The following is a 19,272-nucleotide window of genomic DNA, read 5'->3' on the forward strand; positions in this document are numbered from 1 at the left end:
CCTATGTGCAATAAAGGCAACTCGCTGTAGCTTACCTGGCACACCTTTGGCTGATCCAGTCCTGGAATTAGACCTTTCTGTCCTGCACTGTGATTGAAAGAAATTCTTACTAACCACTCCACTGGGAAAGAAAGTCAATGGATGAGAATTACCTCGAATTTTACTTAACTTGGAGAAGCTGAAGAAAAGTAATAGGTATGCAGTTGGTTTTCAAGGAAGTTGTGGTACTAGCTGCTTTTCACTTTTGTTGTTGTAAAGGTGCATAACAAATTAGGGACGGACATCTCCCCCACAAGGGAAGAGGACAGCAGCACGAGAATGGAAATAAATAAAATTCATAAGCAATTAATAGTTTTTATCACTTTAAAATAGATACAATGAACAATTTATTTCAAAACACCAAAGGGAGAGTTACATTTACAGACTTGAGGGATCATTTGCTACAACCAGAAATAAGATTTTCGTATGTCAGATCATCAGTCACTGTCCTACTAGTACAACCACCAGGAGACCTTGACTTGTACAAATGACCATATGGGAGTTTTATATAGGAGACATATATCTAATATTTTCCTAAAATAAAGAAAATATATTTGTACATTTAGAGCTATAATGGATTCCTGAAAAATAAAAGAATTTAATTTTTTGGGAGCATGTTTCAGGCTGCATTTAAGAAGCAGGCTGATTTGGGGTGCACTGACATAAAGGGAACTCAAAATAATTTTTTAATTGTTCACCCTTTCCTAAAAGCAGATTGCTGGACTTTATAACTTTTATTGTTAGACAATTTAAGAAAGTGTTGCACCACTTGCTGGACGAATGATTTATTGTTCACTACAATACAAAGGTCTTCCTTTTATAGGAAACAAACAAAACGCCCCAACCAACAAAAACATCTATCCAGATGAAGTATGCAAACATAGATATTTTTCTACATACTATATACTTTGAACTATTCCACAAGATTGCAAATATACATTTGAAAAAAAATGCCATATGCAGGAAATCTACATATCAAACAATTAATTTTAGGGTAAAGATACTTAATTTTAAAATTAAAACTATGTAGATTGCTTTGCAATTTTTTAGACCTATAACTCCTATTTTTTTTTACTCTCAGATGATGAAGCTTATTACAGAAATAAAAAAAAATATTATTTTGTACAATCTGCACTAGTTTAAACTTCATTACACAATATGATGAAGTCACAGTCCTGTTTTCCAAAAGAAGGCAGGAAAGACCTGACCACAGCAGAAAGAATTTTGGGATGTAGGGGGCACAGGGAAAACAACATTATAAATCCCTTAAATACTGCAAGAAAAACAGGGGTAGTGAAGTACATGTTGAGTGAAAGAAACAAGGCCTCTGTTTACTGATGAAGGAGAGAGTCATCATCTTTTTCTTGTGTAATCTGTCAAGTAAGAAATGTTTGATTTGGGCAAAAGCCAGCAGTAGAAGAAAAAAGAGTGCTACTGATCAGTATCAAATCAACTGACATGTAGACCTAGACTAAACTTAGAATGAGACTTCTTGTGCCAAAATACTTGAAAACAAGGGACTATATGTGTCTAAGCATTAAAACATTGATGTTTTGTTCATCAAAAAGAACTACCAAAAGAACTTAAAGTAATTAAACTGCAAGAAGCACAACTTTGGGACACACCTCTTAATCTACCTTATCTCTATAATAAACCTGGAGTTCTTGTTCAGACTCTATTTGGATACCTGTAAGTTTTCTGTCTCCTTTGTTCTGCTATCACTTAGTTCTATTTTTTTCATACTGCTGCTGGTGCAATATGAGAAATACCCTTTGAAGTTCTTGACTTGACTACAGCATTTTCTAGATTCTAAATGGGAACGAGTTTTGTGTGATACTGTAAGGCAAACAGCCATGCTGTGTAGCTAGAAATTTAGCCAGCATCTCTCTATAACCAGCCTCTTTCCTTGGTTACCAAAAGACAAGCTACATCTTCATTATTGAGGTTTTCCTTGACCTGCATGTTTTTGCAGCTTAGATTGACTCAAAATCAATTCTATAATTCCTAACAAGTGGGAGGAGCCTTTCTTCCTGATTTAACAAGAAAAAGAAAACCTCTCCATTTTAAAAATCATACTCAGTGCTTTCCAGAAAGATATGAGGTCTGCTGCGATGGGATTACAGCCAGAGGGGTAAAAGGAATGCACAATCACTGTGAAATCCAAGCAGAATACAAGTCTTTGTACTACCCATAATCTATGCTTTCAGAGCAGACCACTTAACTGCAAAGCCCATATCTCCCCAAAGATTTTATCTGTACTATGTACAGTGAAACCTTTCACAGGCATACCTAGTGATTCTACTTGTTCCCTGGAATAAGAGTGATGTGGAGTCAGAAGATGCAGCTGCAGGGAAAATCCTGCTGAGGTTGAGTGATCTTCCTTTGGGCAACTGGATAGTGGTGCTGGAAAAAAGAATGATGTGCCCATCTCTGACACAGCCCCCATGGGATGTGGGACATTCATGCAAGGCAGAAATTTCAAGAGTGGTGATTCCAGACACTCACAGGACACCCATCAATCTGGCTTAAAAACTCTCAACATACAGAGCTGCAAATGAAGCTGTAGAGAGGGAGGCATGCTTTGAACATGTCATATATTACATGTGGGCTTTTGACATTCAGATTTTAAAGGCTTTTCAGATCAGATATTTCAAGTCACCAAAGAACTTTGACTTTAATTTCTCTGTGTTTTGATTATCACCTCTAAAGTTAGGGCAATGCCCTTTACACAAGGAAATGTGTAAAGTACTTTAATGCAAGTATCTATCAGAGCTAATTTTCATGGAACACTGTACAAAGTACACAAAAGAAATGCTCACAGAAGTCCTGCCAGCAGATGTGGCACACTCTGTTGTAAATGGGCTCCAGCATTATGAAGGGAATGGGAATAAGAGAACTTCTGGCAGCCTTGCAACAGCTTCCCATGAGCCCTGAGTCACCCAGACACACCTCAACATCTCAACCCTTCTGTCTGCTCATGGACACTAGGGGACACAGCTGTCTCCTCTTGCCCCACCGTGCCAGCTCCCCACTCAGGCCCCATCAGGAGGGAGGAGAAGAGCTTGCAAAGTCTTTCAGGACACTCAGATACCTTACAGGGTTATTATTTCCCCTGTTACAGTGTTATTTTAATTTGTCTGGCTATTGAAGAACTTGCCTCAGTTCTTCAGGAACTTATAAAAGGAATTTCTATTTTTTTTTTTTTTTTGGGGGTGGGGCTTACTGGCACCCTTCTGTGTGAAAAATGGTTTACTGTGGACATCATGTATCAATGTATATGAAAAAAATACTGATTTGGTCAATAATACAGGATAAATATACCCAGTTTTCATTACTGCATCAGAGACAGCAGCATTAAGCCACTCTGGGATCACAGCAGTCTTGGGAGGGCTGATTCTCAGTTTTCCCTCAGAATGAAAAATAGGATATGACGATCTAAATAAAGATTGCATCAATGCCCACAATCAAGGAACCCAACAAAAATTGTTGACAGGAATGGAAAAAGACTGTCTGAACAATCCCCACACCTCTATTCCTGCCCCAATGACCTCACTTACTGTAATGTTTCAGTTTAACTGCCACAGACTTTCAAACACACCCCCCCCCAAAAAATAATCAGAGGGGTCAGAGGAAGCAAAAGTTATAAATAATGGATTATACTGGATGTTTTCACTTGGTTGTCACAGAGGCTCAGGACTATGAAGCCTCTTTTACTGATAAATTCCTCCTTTAATACAGGGTACTCATCTTGTTTAAATATAAAGCACAACATTTTCAATAAGACTTAAACCCATGCTAGGCTGTCTCAGATTTCCCTGCCAGTGCTTTCCCCAGATGGGGACTCTCAAAGAAGCAGAACTCTTATTTCTCCTTTTCGGAACTGGTGTGCCATCAGACTAACCAGAGAGCCACTCCTCAGTGTCAGGCCTATGGCCAGGACACGTCACAGAAAGAACTCAGTCACTGCAAACATGCTCTGGGTGACTATCTTCCAACAGAATGAAAGTCTGGCCCTTAAAATGTAGTGGGGAGAGTTTATAAAAAGAAGCTCCAGATTCAATCATCTCAGTCTCCCCTACAAGTAAGGACCCCACTCCCTTTTGACAGATGTCTCCAGCTCTGAGGACTCTCATCTAGTTAAAAACCAAAAACTAACCCCATCCAAGCAGAATCACAAGTAAAAACTTTCTGAAGGGAATAGTCCCTTTTTTGATAGAGTAATTATAATTTTTTTAGTGCAGTTGCAAATACGACACATCAAAATTCTCAAAGTAAAAAAAAAAAAATTAAAAAGGAATCGTTGCATATTTCTGAAGTACAAAGAGCCCAGTGTATTATGTTTTCACAGACTTTATGTGTATTAGTGTTAAAATTTTCCCTTCATAGAGGAGATTCCAGTCCCACAGTCTTACCACTGCTGTTTGAACGGAAGCTCCAGTCTTACTCAGCATGAGCTGTTTGGTTTTGTTCAGAGGAATAAATCTAATAGGATAACATGCTCCTTGTAGACACTGGTGACACTACTGAATGTAAACATCTGCATTTGTTTTACATTTTCAATAAAGTTACATGTTATTTCTGATTCATTAGACAGTAAAATAAAACAAAAACAGAGTTCCACATTAAAGCAGCTTTTGCTGTATTTTAAAAAGAATTTTATTATGAAATATACCTTGTCTCTCTCTTCCTTCCCTACCAACTACTTTCTGGTATTTATCATTTCTACGACAATCATAGCCAAAATCAAATAATTTTTTTTCATTTTAAAGGAATTTTGTACTGTCAGGTTTTAAGCCCAAATGCCTTTGTTTTAAAAGCCACTGGAAGGGTTCTGTTCATTAAGGTACGTGAGTCACATACTGCAAATCAGCAATGGGGGGTGGGTGTGTCTGTAAATCTCTCTCTGCCCCATATACAAATGGGGTTTCAGTGCAGGCTAAAGAAGAGCAGAGAGAATAAGCTGTTAAGGCTTAAGATCATGTAACTTGGGAACAGACAGGGACTAGCCAGACAACAATATGCAAGAAGAAAACTATAGAACTGTAGAATTAGTTGTGGACTGGTTGTGGAAGCAAACTCTGAATGGTGGTACTGTCAACTGTTCAGCCTTTCTGCTGTGCCAGGTGACATGCTAGGTTTATATTTATGCTACCTATCCACCTGCAAGACAACCAAGAACAGCAGCCTAAAGGCCAGCCTAGAATGAATCCTACTTCTAGCATTACTTGCAAAGACAGCTGTTTTGTGAAATTCTGTACTCACAGGTACTCTGCTGTGCAGAAACCTCCACAAGGCCTAAGGGCAATGTTTCTGGACAGTGTTTGCAGAGCACTCAAGCACACTGTTCCCTGTGTCTTGGGTAACATGAGCCTTTCAATTTGACGGAGTTACTTCTCTTACAGATGGAGACATTTATAATTTGTTATTGTTATTGTTAAAACAACTGAGGTTTTCAAGGCAGGAAAAACCCTTATGGAATGAGGTTTCTGAAACATGACCAAGCCAAAGCCACCAAAAATAAGTCTGGCCTGTCTGCAAAACAAAACTCTTAGTCTGTCTCAGTCCATTCCCTGTGTTGCAGCTATGCTTCCGGCAATATGAACTCACCTTGTCACTTCAGCACAAGAGGGAAAACAACCTTGACATCCCCAGGTCAGTAGTTGAACCCCAAGTAATTCACCAAACAGTCTGGAAAACATTAGGAGAATAAGGTTTTATTCTCATTGTATTCCTATTAAAAACAAATACACACAGAAGGGGAGGTTTAGAAAAGTAATCTAAACAGCACCGACTACACAAACATGCAGTGGCTTCAGCCATAGCACTCAAGGTTTATGCCAGCAGAAGTGGGGACAACACGACACTGCAAACATTTCCAGGGAGCCAGAATGTGGGAGATATTGCTGAGATGGCCATGCAAAACTCAGTGAAGGTTCAGACTATTGTAGTTTCCTTCAAATAGTTAACAGCAACTTTTCTTGTTCAGCTTCTCTTTCTCAAGTAACTATAGGCTAGAAGTTCATCAACAACTAATCAAACTGTGTAGTACGAAAATAATTACATCAGCAGGCTTCAGAGTGGCACCTGAAAGGCACTCCAAAGACTGTCTCAAAACACTGTCCCCTTTTTCCCTTACATCAAAACCACACAAAACATCAATTACAGGGAAACCATGATAAAGAGAAAAGGAAGGGATCTTTGAGTCTTTCTCTGAAGGATCCCACACAGGATATTTACTTGGCCAGATGATGACTGTGGAGAGAGAATTCCAGATGTGTGGGTCTCAGCTAGGAAAACCTTCCTCTTGCCTACACACCCACACATATCCACTTTATGCAACTCTTAAGCAAGCTTTGGAATGAAAAAATAAAAATTATGGGTGAAATATTTGACATGAACATACACTCTTGGCTTACACAAGCCTCTTGATGGATTCTCAAGAGTAAATATGTACCATGCAATTTTCCTTGAATAGAAGGAAATGCCAGACACTTACACAGTGATCAAGCTGCCACTGAACCTCTCTGCCTCCACTAAAGAGAGCTGTATATTTGAGACTTGTAGAAGAGGTTTGGTTGCCAGGTTTTGAGCTGTCTGCTAGTAACCATTAAGAACTCCAATTTATCTTGCAGATCTTAGCTGATATAATGCCTTTATTTCTCATTCCAAACATTGGGAACAACTGAAGGAGTCAAATGAGAGGACTTCTTGATGGCTGTTTCATACTGGGTATACCAGTGTTGACTGTGACTCTCTCACACCCTGCATGAATACCAAATCATCATTTCCAGGCTTCCTCCATTTTTCTTCAAGTTAGAAACTTTGTTTGAACCTAAGAAATTAACCAGACAATAAGCAGGACTGAGGAACTATGATTTCTATACTAATAGGAGAAAAATAAGTATCGTCATGCCTCTCAGAGCTGATAAAATCTATTTGTGTAAAGTATTAAGAAACCATGTGAGGCAGATAGTTGTGGAAGAGACATGACACCACTGCAGCACTTTTTACTCTGTATTGAGCTTAAATATCCTGTGAATCTAGTGGCCTTTCAGCTGAAAACACTCTGTTTATTCTTTTTGGTCTGAGAAGCCAGCATTCACAGCACTTCACAGCAAGTCATACGACCTTCAGGAGAGTGAAGAGCTGATATTTGCACTTCATCATCATAAGTCAGGAAGGATGACTCCACTTCCCGATTGCCAAATTTACCATAAATCCCAAAAATTGACTGTGAAAAACAGAAGTTCCAGGAGCTCAGGTCTTCCCGAAAATTTATCACAATGGAAAAACAAAGTAGTTTACCTTTTTCCACACCCACACTCCAAAGGAAAATAATATTCTACCTACTGATCACAGAGCTCTGCCAGCTGGTCAAGCCATTCTATTGTTCTACTCTGGATTGCTTTCCTTGCTGGTTTTAGTTCTGGAGAAAATTCATCACTGAAAAAAAAAAACCATGAAAAAATTTCCTCTCACTTATGTTCAGAGAACATATATGCATAGGCCAATAGGAAATTCAGACCCGTGATTATAACTTAATACAACACCTTCTCAGCTGGCAAGCTCAGAAAAGATGAGTCCATGCTCCACTTGTTCCCCTCATTAGTCCCCTTATATAATTTTCCTTTTGTTGCTGTTGTAAATTATGGGGCAATTTGGTATGGAGCATGCATCCACAGGCACTACAGTATCTGAGTATCACACAGATTTCACAGAATGCATGGCTTTCCTAAATACTTTTAATTGAATTTACCAAAAGAAAAAAAAATCACTTCCTCTGGTAGAAAATAATAAATTTAAAACATATGCTTTGCTTTTTCAGCTTGAATACTCCAATATGTGAAGATTGGTATCTTTGGGAGTTCCTGTTTCTGGCCACTGTGGGACAGAAAGTGAAGCAGGCATCTTTTGTGCTTGCAGGTTTAATCCACAATAAGATTTTTACAAATGTATGCATCTTGTAATAGCCACACATCAATCCAGATTCTGTCCCTAGTTACAAGGTTGAAACTTCCTGAAGCTTGGCTGAAGCCATCCCTCAATTCCAACTAAATAAACAGCTAATTATAGCCTACAGAGATCTGTCAATATAGAGTGACAGACAGATCTGTAAAGGAAGACTTAGGAAAAAAAATAAAATCAGTGGATAAATAAATGCTCAATTTCACTGAGAAAGCATTCACTTTAATTTCAAGCTGTTGACTCAGTATTTTAGTACTGCACAGCAATGGCATGTGGAGATAAAAATCATAACCAAAGAAATTGACCTAAAAATGCTTTTTTCCTCTTAAATACAAAAACTACAAAACAAAATTTGCAGCTTGTTTTGGAAGAGCCTCATTATTTTTTCCTGATTGCTGACCTTCATGACAGTTACCTCACTGTCTCAGAAAAGGCAGCAGCACACCATCATAAAATGTTCTGAAATTTACTGGTGCAGAAGCAAAGCTTGTCAAGATGGTACCATCAGTCACCTAGATTTTAACCCCTGCCTGTTTGTTTCCTTCCTAAAGAATGCAGTTAGGCAACGACACAAGGACTTCCTGTTTTAAAATTACTATTTGCACAGTCTGATGGAAATGTAATGATGGGTCTGTGCTTCTGGTCATTGTGGTTTACCCTGTCACAGTAGTTTTGCAAGGGATGAAGGCACTGGGGGGTAAGTGGGGAGGATGTGGCCACCCCATTAAAAAACAAAGCAGTGGGAAGCTGTCCACCTTACTGAGGATGCTTCTCAGAATAAGTGACAAGCTGCTGAGATTCACCACAGAGGCCAGTTTATTTCTCTCACAGAACTGGTGGATATTCAGTGCCATCCTCACCCTCTCCCCAGCCAATATTTCCCCCATGTACCATAAGATCTTACTGATCAAGAACAGAAATAAAAAGAAAGTCCATATTTTGAATGCAAGTGTAATGCCCCACTGCAAACAGAAAGGTGTGACTGCCTCCTTGATGATTAACAGGGCTGGATTCCCTTATCTCTAGATAATCATCAGGGTGAAGCACAAACTTCAAAAAGGTGAGTCAGCCACATGTTGGAACTGCCTACCTATCTCCTTCCACCATCTCAGGAGAGGGGTAGAACAATTTTCATCTGAAGGCATGCCTGGCATTTTGGAGGGTAGAAACTGATCTACCACACTGATGCCACAGCCAGGCCATGTCTAGGTCCCAGTCCCAATTATCACTTTTGAATGAGAATGCCAGTGACACATGAGACACTTTGGCATAGATGCTTTCCAGAACAGAACTGTCTAAAAACCTCACCTCAATAATGCCTAAGTTTTCTGCCCAGAACATTTCAATAATCCTGAGAGAGTTCAGGACTCAGGACCCAACTTTCAATGAGTCCTCTTATTCTGTTAGTAAGGCATTTATTAGTGTAGCTGTTTCCTGCCCCTAGAGCAAAGGTAAAAAGTAAATCATACAAGAGACCCTAAAATCTATTAGCATTTGACATTAACTGCATCAAAATGATGCTATCTTGTCAAGGAATAACCTCTCAGCCTTGCAGCATCAGAGCCTTTTATGGCTCACACAAAAAATTTAGATTTCACAACGGTAAAATGGCACATTTGATTTTAGCTGCAGATAAAAGCAGAACACAATTCTTCAACAATTCAGCTGCTGATGATTATCAATGTAAGCTTTTATTAGTAGTATAAGCTTTCAGACTGCTAAAGAAAATGAACCTATTATCCTGTCTCTGTAGAACTGTACTATCTCCTTCATCTTAAAAGAAGACTTTTCTAAATATATATATATATATATTAAAATATTTTATATTGCTGCTGAGAGACAAACAACATACAGTGCAATCTTACAATTCTACTATTGTGTTTATAATTACCTCCATGTACTTTCATTGTTGTTGAGTGTTTCAATGAATGTTATATCTAGTATTTGGGGCAGAAAGTAAAAAATTACCCTGTTTCATTGGTGAGGATTTTTGTGTAGATAGACATTATCTATCTGTCTCATTCCCTGAGCTGATAGGGTCCCCATCTCTAGAAAGATGGCCTAAAGTGTTGTGAATATGCAGATGTTTCTGTTGAAATCCTTGCCAAGCATTTTGGCAGCTATGAAATGAATGCTCAGTGTCTAATTTTTGATGGAAAGCATATCTGACAGATGGATGAGCATCTGAACTTCATTCTCTGACACTGCTTTAGCCCAAATGTTTTTATATAATTTCTCAGAATAAAAGATAAGTACTCTGAAGAACAGAACATAACAGAACATCACAAGCAATACATGAAACAATGGTCATTCTTCTAATGATCACAGTTCAGAGGTTTCCATGCATTCATGTCTTCACTACAAGAGCAGGAGACATTATTAAGTGAAGACAGCTGACAGACTCCTAGAATTTGCCAGCTTGGTAAAAATCTCCAGAAGCTTTAAATAGCATTTATATTGTCAGCACCAACCAATAAAGTAAAATCAAATACTTAGTCTTCATATTTGCTTTCCAAGAGCTCATTTTCACATTTTCATAAAATCCACTAGCTGCAGCACAAACGATCATTTTTGGAGCACTTTTCAATACCGGCAGGATGTCATCACGGAGGTAAATTGCAAAATAAAACTGTAACTAATTAACTTTGACAGTGCATTTATTTGATGAAGTATCATCTTGCACATCGTAGAGTCAGTTACAAGCACCTGCTGCCAGAATGAAGAAATCACTGTTAATCTGCTTAACTGTGAGGCTCCTTTAGCTCCCAGACTCCTTCTGACGCAGACTCATGGGATCCCACCAGTGGTATCCCCATGCCTAAAGCATGCAGGCAGCAAAACCTTGCTTCCTTCCATGGTAAGACAGCAAATGGATGTATTGATTAAGAAGAACTGTTCCTGCTTAGAACATGGAAGTGTAAACAGGATGGATTAATAGCGATTTGCGAAAGATTAAAAATGGGAATCACATTTAAATCTCTATTCAATTAATTAATATTTACAAAGCATGTTCAGTACCTAGAAAATCTTGGGTTATTTACCTTTGATAAAGTGGTATCAAGGGGAGAGCCCTGTGCTGGGGCCCCTTCTGAAGGTCTGGCTCCCTGAGGCTGAGGGCCAATGTGGGCTGTCCATCTCTAATGAATGCATTTACATTCCATACTGCATCTGGAAGAATTCGTATTTTCACTTATCCCGAGATGTGAAATAAATTAATTACTCTCAGCAGATGCTGCCTGGCAACAAGGGATCTGCCAAACTAGAATCAGGTGCTCAGAGAGGCAGACTAACATGCTCCCAAGTCAAATAAGAAACCGAAAATGTTGCTGCTGCTGCACAAAGTGCAGCCAGCGGACAAACACTGTGGCTGAGTGGCTGAAGCTCCATGCATGCAGGATGGCCTTGGGCTGAAATAAAACCAGGTATTCAGTATGCAGCTGCTCTTACCCACCCACCCTGAATTCAGCTGCTTCCATCCCTTTTCTGTGTATCTGAGGTTGCAGTGGCTCCTATCTGCATTAAGCCCCGGATGGGTACTGTACACTCTTTCCCAAATCCCATATCTGTTTGCTTTGGAAAGACAAGCCTGCCCTGGGAAATGGTGGGCAACTGAACTAATGAACCCTCTTTGCACAGTACAAAACATTTACACACCTCACTAGGAGCAAGTTTTCACAAACTCATAAATTTTGGGGGCCACTTTTTTGACTCTGAAGAAGAACTTCCATTTTCAGAAACTAGAGAGAACACCCCCCCCCCCCCTTGGTGGAGTACCTCTGTGTCCTGTGCCCTGGACTCCTCTATCTCTAAACAAAAGGTCTTGCTTGCTCTACTGCAAAAGTGCTCAAAAATGCAGTGCTTTCTACCATTTTGCTGGCAACGACTAGATGGAGGAAAAATTTGGAACAGCTTCAGCACTTGAAGGACAACTCCAGGTCAAATGTCCCTGTAGCAGTTTTAACAGCCCATGGTGTTTCCTGCATGAATGAAAAATTTCATGGACTAGAAAGGCCACGCTTTACATGTTCACCCATATCCTGGGAAGATCGCCATCTCTGGTCCAGACAGCCACAAGAGGTCAAGCCTCCAGTCATAGCCAGGGATGCAACCAAAATTGGAAGATTACTACCAAGAACACTATCACAGAATTTCCCATATGCTGCGTTAGCAAACTCAACTAAAAATGTGCTTCTTCTTCAAAAAAGGGAATCTTATCGCAGACATGAGACAAACTTGATAATGAAAAGAGAAGTTAATTTTAAGATCTTTTGTTCCTGGTTATGTGGTAAAAACACTGACAAAACAATCAAGGTAACAGCTGATCAGGGCAGAACAAAATGTTAACAAAGCAAAAGCATCCCTTGTGGGAAACTAGCAAACATCTTCATTTATATTTTTTTCATTTAACAACAAAAGAGAAAAAAGAGTGTAACGTGGTTTATCTGTAGTATTGCTTATATACCAGAAGTAGGCAAAGAAATTTAATTCAATACGTATGTAAAAATAAAACCAAAATATTCTGGGTTTTGTCTGTTTATGCCTTCATTCCAGTGATGCCCAGATGTGTATGAGAAATAATGAAATGCTAGGAAGAAGTATCAAGCTTTGTCAGTGAATTTTGGTAGGACTGGAAGTGTCAGACCTATTGAAAAATACACCAAAATTTAGTTAAGTTTCAGAGCATTAATACAGAGCATTATTAATACAGAGCATTAATAAAGATTTTAATGAAATCTGGCACCCAGAATGACCTAACCAGTTCTGCATCCACATCTGGAAAAAGTGGGAATCAGATGGGGGAGTTTGATATATGTCAGTAAATATTTCTAACCTCAAAATAAACCCAAGAATTTACAGTCAGAGGACTGGTTATCAGCTTCAGGTGATTTGCTCTTGAAAAGGAAATGTTAAAACAATTTTTTTTTTTTTGCTAAAGTACTGCTTAATAGAGTGGCAAAAGAGGGATCCATTTCAGAAGAATTATCTGATTAATGTGATAAGGGGGACTATAAGAGGCAAAAAACTGGGTAATAAATCTCAGCTCCATCTCTTCAGGGCAGCTGTACACCTGTATCTCCACCTACCTCACTGATAACATGTTGTGTACATAGAGGCCCCAGGGTGAATAATTTAAAAAGTAAATAAAATAATAAAAGTTAATGTCAAGCTCTGTTTTCAAGCAGCAAGCCTGCTTGAGGATCACATACACACGCAAATACCAAAGTTCCCTCTCAACAGCCAATCTAGCCTAGACAGATCAGTATCATCAGCCAGGATTTGAAAGCACATTTTGGGGATCTGATCACCATGAGCAAGTGATCAGCTCCCAGTTTAATGTTACACACAACTACTTCTCCTCAGCCTCAAAGTTCAGCACAAAATTTCCAGAGATTCTCAACCATAGTAAGGAACTGCCATTCCACAGTGCTGAACTCCCTTGCCCAGTTTAGTCCATATTTTCATGCCGAGGAGAAAGACTCAAAACCCAGCAGAAGAATGTAAAAAAATCACCAGAATGAACACTAGCTCTGCTAATCCTTCCACAGAAGCCACCAGCAGTGGAACATGAATGCTCAGTGGCAGAGAAATCCCACAGCTCCGCATCCCCTTCCTCTGCTCGTGCGGATTCTCCCACAGAGAGACGACTGTAGTGTGGTAACTATTAAGTGAATAACTGAAATGAAGCATGCATTACACCATAAAATAAGATTAAAAGAGTTATTTTTCTACACTAAACTTGTAAATATAAAAACTGAGGTACCCCCCAGCGGGAACAAGCAGCAATTGCTGGCTGCTGGTGACAGGTCTTAATTTGTCACAGAGACTTGCAGGCAGCACAGTGATGTGTTTGCTCTCACACTACAAAAGCAATTATTTTTGCAAAAACGAATCACTTCACATTCTGGAGCTATATAAATAATTAAGAGTCAACTAAATTTGCCAAAATATATACGCACAACACTCTACAAAATTAAAGACTCTGCACTGTGCAAGAAGTTTCAGCTCAGAGTACGTATTGAAACCTCATCATTTTGTCCAAAGGATTCCTGAACCCTGAGGAGCTCAACTCAGAGCTGGAAGATCTAATGGCAGGAACCTGGGGTTGGAAAATTACCTCATGGTACTTGTAACATCTTCCACTATCAAAGCTCTGAGTTAAAAGAAATTGTTTAGGCAGCTGACGTGCTGTGAATCAAAGAATGCATAAACTTTACAGGGAGATTCATCTTCAGGCAAACAGCATTGATTCTACTTTTGTATTCCCAGGGCTTCATGTCAGTCAAACAATGTTCATGGGTTTGTTTTTTCTATGTACCTTTTATCTGCACTAAAAGCTCACAGGGATCCATTGCACCTTTATGAAAACCTAATTTGAATTTTTCCAAGGCTTTTCCATAAGTTAGTAAGTAGACAGAAAATATCTGATAAAAATGGGGGGGGGGGAAAGACACTTTAGATCTTTTTCTTTTTTTCAGTTTATTGAACAATAAAATTTTTTAGGCTCAGTTGTTACAGGTCAAATTTAGCTGATTAAGTGTTTCCTAAGCACAGGAGGCAGTCTGATACTCTGCTGTTTGCCAGTTCATCCATTTTTCCTTGCCTGACATTCTTTAAGCTATCTGACCACCTTCAACTATTTTTTGCTAGAAGAGATAAAGCCTTGGAAAATCTTCTGAGTTCCTCAGGGATTAGCACTTAGGCATTTGGGAATGTAAGAGCACACAATAAACCGAATTTTATTTTCTGGGCATTTAAAAATGACAGATAGCTTCCTGCTTGAAAGAAAACCAGACTTTACTGGGAAAACACAAACTTGGAAAAACCTGCAAAAATAGTACCAGAAGAGACTGACATCCTTCAGAATACACTGGTAAAATTCCTGATCCAGTTTGATACTGTCTACAGTGATAGAAAAGGATTCTTCATCCTGAGGAAGACCAGACTCAGTGGCTGTCAGGTGAATGGGAAGTAAATATGCTGCCTTTGATGGACATTTGGTTTTGAGGATGCGATTCCGGCACCAGACCACAGTGCCTGTGACATCTGCTACCTGCATGGATCAACATCTGTCCATGCTAACTGCACTCACTGCTGCCTGTTTGTTACAGCAATGGCTTCAGTGCCACACAGGTCTCTCATCAAGAGATTGAGGGCAGATACAATCCTCAGAGAATCTGTATTTCAAAACACCTTTCACATGGTGCCTCTTCCTACCTTTTAACAAAAAAGGAAAAAGACATCCCACCCACCAACAAAAATAACATTCTGAACTGCAGACTACAGTGAGTACCACAGCATCCTTCAGCAAACTTACATCTATTCCTCTCAGCAGGGCTGATCTTAAACAGCAAGGTACCAAGGCACTGCCCACCATCAATGCAATCCTGACCCACTGCAGATGCTTTCACATATTCTTGGGCTGATGCCCCAAAATTACTGTCTGCCCCTACATCCCCATGAGATGCTGCTGCTCCCCCATCCTACCAGGTTTCAGGGCTTTAACTCATCACCTACTCAGGTTCAGCTCCCAGACCCTGAGGGGCAATGCTGTTACATCCAGCAAAGGAAAGGTCCTTTGGGGAAAATCAATCATTTACCCTAGTGTCATGCCATAAATTCACAGCAGAAACAACAGAGCACTGCATCACTGGTTTTACCACTGAGCTCCACCCATGCAGGCAGAAGATGAGGTTCTTGTTGTCATTGCCACTGACCAAACAAGCCCTGCTCCAATTGTGAGGCTCATTTTGATTTCCCCACTCTCCCTCACCACCACTTCCAGCAGATCCTCATTCCCTTGCACCCAGAGCACAGCGATAGGTTCAGCAGCTCTCTGGTGTCACTGAGATGTCTCTGCTGTTAGGATGCATCTGGCCAGCTTGATCCAGCAGCCAAGCTTCTGGATCAAGCTGGAGAGAGAGGAATGCTCCTCCAGAGCAGGAGCATTCCCAGCTTCTTTCCATAACAACAAAGGTTTCCAAACACACCTAGCCCATCCCTGTCACATGTGGTTTCTCTACTACCTCCTTTCACCTACTCTTCCCGCCAGTCCATAGCATGGCTGCTGGATAGAGGATGGAGAAGGCACTTTTGCTAGAAAGGAAAGGAAAACATCCTGGTCAAACTGCTGAATACATTGGTGGGTCTGGAACCTGTTTACACCAAATTCCTTACGGTTCATGACCAACTGAGACAACACACTTGTTACTTTTAGCAAGAAATCCATTCAGCATACAATTTGTACTTTTAGTAGTAAATAAGGAAATAAATTCTGTTTTTCTCCATTGAATATGACACATATCTTTTGCAATTTAAGGTAGTAACATGTTAATCTGAATTCTCATAGGCAGAAAAGACTGTGCAACAGTGTCTTTTCTAAGTGTGCTAAGTGCTTTCTCTTTTTTTAGGCTTATCCTAGCACAATGGGGTTCAGCTAATAAAGAGTCTCATTCCACCCACATGCAAGAAACAGTTATTTGACTTTATCCAGATACAATTACACCTGGTTTAGATGGTAAGTTGGAGTCTGAAGGACTTAAAAACTCACTGTACTGCATCCAAAAACCCAAGCAAATATTTGAAAAGTTTGATAACTTTACTAAAAATATTTAGTTTTCCTTGTCCTAGGAAGAATGTGAATCCTATTAATGAATTATCCAGAATGGAAGGTAAAGGGATTTTGAGACAATCCTGCCTAAGATATTTCATGTCCACATGCAAATGACAGCCAGTGCTGTGCCTAGTTTCTTTTGTCTCTTCACAATGCTGTTTTGAAACGAGAGAAAAAATTGACAGCAAACTGTTGGAAGAAGGGCAAAAGGCAATAGCTATTGTCATTCATCATCCTTCATGAAATAAAAGACTTCTACACTCCTTTAAGAGGTTCACAGGTGGTCTCATAGCAGACTTGAAAGGAAGTGCAAGAAAGTACTTGAACATTATATAAATCTCAAGCTCATCTTTATATCAGAGATTCAAAGAATCACAGAATAGTTTGGGTTGGAAGAGACCTTTAAAGGTCACCTAGTCCAGCCCCCCTGCAAGGAGCAGGGACATCTCCAGCAAGATCAGAGCCCCATCAGGCCTGACCATGACTACGGGGAAAGGGAGGCATCCACCACCTCTCTGGGCAATCTGCTCCAGTGTTTCATCACCCTCATTGTAAAAAAATTATTCCCTATATCTAATCTAAATCGACCCTCTTGTTGTTTTAAACTACTACCCCTTGTTCTATCCCATTTGATAAATACAAAATTTATCACCGGAGAACTTCTGCTGAAATTTATGCTCAGGAGATACTGGCTTTAGGCATGCATATACCATAGCATTTTCAGCCCTTCAAGCACTAATAAATATTGCTTATGCATTTGCATATTACTGCACTCTCACAAATACATTGCTATCACATTAGTTTACTACAGGCTGGGTATAGGCTATTTTATGGCTTTCTGTGGTGACACAGAAGCCATGTATGGCAAAACACATATTCAGAATGGACTGAGACCCTTCTAAATAAAACTGGAGAGGGTAAAATATGGCACATTTATAAGTGCATATTTCTAAAATGTTTAAACATATTCTCAACAATTAATCTACCAACCGAGCTCTACACAAAAGAAAATTGAACACAAGAGTTTAAAATGCAAAATCACCATCTCCTCCCACAAGTTTTAGTTAAATGGCATTCAACTGCATCAATAATCCCTAAACAGCTCAAGTCCAGTATTGATTACTGTTTTAATAAAACACAAAGCCAAAAAGGTTGACCTTTGCAACAGTATGCTGTTTGTGGCATTGTGTGTTATTAAATTTCATATACAGCATAGCAAATGAAATTACATGTAGACTTTTAGTGGGAATCAAACAGGCTGCAAAAAGTACATCCTAATGCTCAAAGCAAAGGTACCAAATCTAAATTTAAAAGTGGGTTCTGAATTCCAGGCAAATCCTCATAAATACATTTTAATTTATTGACTAGAAATAAGTTCTGGAAAATATTTTAAATTATTACTTCCATTTTTTTCCAAAATGTTTTAATTCCAAGTTATAACCATTAAATAAACTGTAATTTGGAAATTAGACAAGGTAAAAACCTACACAAAACACACTAAGATTTAAGAGAAAGGATTTAATTTCTTCCATGCTGAGAAATTGCAACATTTGTGTACATTTGCTTTGACATGGAGAAAGTTTCTCTCCCTCTGATCATGAAGCAATGCTGGAGCCTCAGCCTGATGGAGGTATGTAATTCCCTCTGTAGAATGCAAAGTTCATAAGCATTCTGGTCCCTCAGGATCCCAGATACCACGCTACAAGCCCTTGGGAGACAGAAACCTTTGATTCAACCAGCACCTGGTCCAGTTCCCCTTCAGCAATGCCACATTTACATTAATACTACTCCCACACCAAGGAAGGAGCTGTTTGTAAAAATCAGCTAAGAAACAGCACAGCATCATTGCCTCAGTGAGGAGGGCTCCAGCTGGGAACCCCTGAGCATCCCCACCAGCAGCCCAGCTGCTCCCACCAGCTCTCTTGTGTCAGAGCTGCTGCAGAGTCACATGCCCCTGGCTGCATCACAAGAGATACAGTTTTGGGCTCAGAACACAAGCCCAAAGAACAAAGAACACCAATAAGGCCAGTGCCACAAGGGATGCACACAGCTGGGATCAGCCCAGGCTGAGTGAGCCATGGAACAGACACTGTTGTAAAGATGGGGGGCACAGAGCCAACACTCACGGGTGCCCTGTGGCAGAAGGCACATCCTGGATGAGTCCCCCACTGCAGGTGACCAGAGACAGCTCTTTGAGTCTCATCCCAAAATAAGTCAGGCACGTCTGAGAAACCCAGGTCTCCTTGTGCCACTGAAACCCAATGTCGTTTTTATCTTGGTCTACCAAGAATTATGAGGAAACTTCTTCTGCTTCATCAGCTGGGAAACAATTTTGCCTGAAGCTGCCACCAGGACACTTGTGCCAGCCAAAAAAGAAAGACATGGGTTTCCTTCAGGAGCAGCCAGCTGCGTCCAGAGCAGCTGGGCTCAGGGAAGTGGCATAGGTTAGTTGTAAAGACCATTTTTATTCTTCACACAGAGACACAGCTAAATCAGAACTGTATTAGTCAGACACTTGTCTGACTGACAACCCAATTCCTCTGGCTGTTCTCTGATCTTTCAGTTCAACCCTACCAATTCACAGAATAAAATGCTACATAAATATTCTTTTCCTGCAGCATTTCTGTAATCTTTCCAGTTGTGAACTGCAACAGCCT

Source organism: Serinus canaria, chromosome 2 (genome assembly GCF_022539315.1).
Source record: "Serinus canaria isolate serCan28SL12 chromosome 2, serCan2020, whole genome shotgun sequence".
In the NCBI taxonomy this organism is placed as follows: domain Eukaryota; kingdom Metazoa; phylum Chordata; class Aves; order Passeriformes; family Fringillidae; genus Serinus; species Serinus canaria.